We start from the raw sequence: 2,150 nt of genomic DNA on the forward strand, positions 1-2,150 counted from the left end.
GATTTTCAAGGCTGCGAAAATCAGACCGTGACCCAAAAGACGAAATCGAAAACAAACAAAAAGAAAAGAAAATGAGAGTAAAAGATAAAGATAAAAATATCATTGAATTAAAACAAAGGAGAGAGAAGTTTTGTTTCAAATTATTTCAAAAGGAATTACAAATATAAAATGAAATACAAAAGACTCTAAAAGACCGACAAGAAACTGACACTCCAGAACGACCCTCTCTGTGACCGCACAGCTCTCGAACTCTCCTCCACCACAACCGGTACCTGAAAAAAAGAGTAAAAAGGACTTCTCTTGTAGGCTCTCATTGCATCCTATGCTTAACAGATTTCCACGGACTTCTCTTTGGCTCTAAGACATTTGGTTCTGGTCATAGCTCTTTAGGGCATGCTCCTTAGGACTTGTCCCTTGGGGCTTCTTTGGTTCTTCGTCCTTTCATTTAAACCCTAAGAGTTCCCTTATGCCAACCTGTGATTGACTGGTGCACTGCGAGTAGCTACCTCGGCATGGCTATGAGACTACGTGGTATCTTACCTAGAAGGTGAGCTACAACCCCCTAGTCCCATTGTAATCCCCCTTTGTTTAGGGAGGGCTACCTCCCCCATTCCCATCCAGCTAAATGGTCCGTTACAACGTGGGTCTCCCGTTTTCCATGCTAAAACGACCTTAGAGCAATTGAGTCCTGATCAGGAACCCCCCGGTCTCCCACGAAGACATAACACCAATCACACACAAGTAACCTAAGGGTACTCTAGAGGTAGTTCGTATGCTGTGGTAGTTTCATAGACCCCTAGGGGACATGTTAGGTCTATACTTAGTGATTCGTCCCTCTAACCACAAATCCCTAGACTTTATCATAAATGTGGGTCATGAAAATTAACTGAGTGACACAAGTATCATTTAGCATCATCATACATAATTCATGCAAAGTAAACATACATGCTCAACGGGACGCAGAGTTCACAAGTTCCCACTTCCTTTCAACGTGAATTAAACATATACATATAAAGCAGAAGCTTAAAACATAATTGCAACACTCAGATAATTCTCAAAATACTTCACATAAGACATCCACACTCTTAGCAAACAAGTTACCTACATTCAATCATGGAAAGCTACCACCTAAGTTAATTAAACTAGCATGCATGTATTGGGTTTTATGTCCTAAAACTAATAGTTTGTAAACAAAAACATATTTTATTTTCAATAAAGTTATTATTGTTGATTATTCAGTAAAGATTGTTATTGAATAAAGTGAACTTTACGATCATTAATCTAAATCCAATAAACTAAGAACACTCTGACTATAATATGATTACTTGAACTATATGTAGAGACATAAGATTTGATCAAGTTCAAGTATATAGTCAAAATGATCTATAGTATAAGAATAAGGTTGAGTACCTTATTCTGGGGACACTATGGATGCGGCCCACTTTTGTATATGGTATAAACAATGTGATCACTAAAATTGTACATGTGGAGACATGTGAGTGAGAGCGTCCTATGCAATGAGTATTGCATAAGATCGAACCATGAAGAAAATCACTCACTTTATAATGTCGTTTACTAATGAGACTGATTTTCTTTTCATTCGATGATCTAGGTAACTCGAACTTAATCCTGAGCTAATCATGAACTCTTGTTTATTCAAAATTATCCTTAGATTTGCATGGGTGAGAGTGGCTCGAGTTCGCCTACTTAATAGGCTTCCCATTTCAAGGGTAAGACTGGGTAAATGGTTGGGGACGTGGGGTGCAAGATGGAATTCACTCCTACCCTCTTTTAGGGATAGAAGAGAGGTAGTTCCCTTAAGTACTGACTCCAGGTCTTGAACAAGGGGCCCCACCCTCTCATTGGCTTGAGAGGGATTCGGTTTACTTGTTGAACCACAAACCAATTGTTCATTAGAGGATCAGCGAGACATAAGGAACAAGATGTAACTTCAGGGGTAAAACGATAAATTGACCCAGCTCTAGTTACGAACAACCTGTGAGGTATCGACTTACTAATCATGGTTATATCAAATGGATAGAAATATATCTATAGTGAGGGGAGTGCAACTACTAGGCTATAGTGGAATGTCCTAGTAGTTAACGAATGTTGGTTAACAAGGTTAATGAGTTTAACCGGTTAATCTTGGA

Source organism: Cucurbita maxima, unplaced genomic scaffold (assembly GCF_002738345.1).
Source record: "Cucurbita maxima cultivar Rimu unplaced genomic scaffold, Cmax_1.0 Cma_Scf00156, whole genome shotgun sequence".
NCBI classification, from domain to species: Eukaryota; Viridiplantae; Streptophyta; class Magnoliopsida; order Cucurbitales; family Cucurbitaceae; genus Cucurbita; species Cucurbita maxima.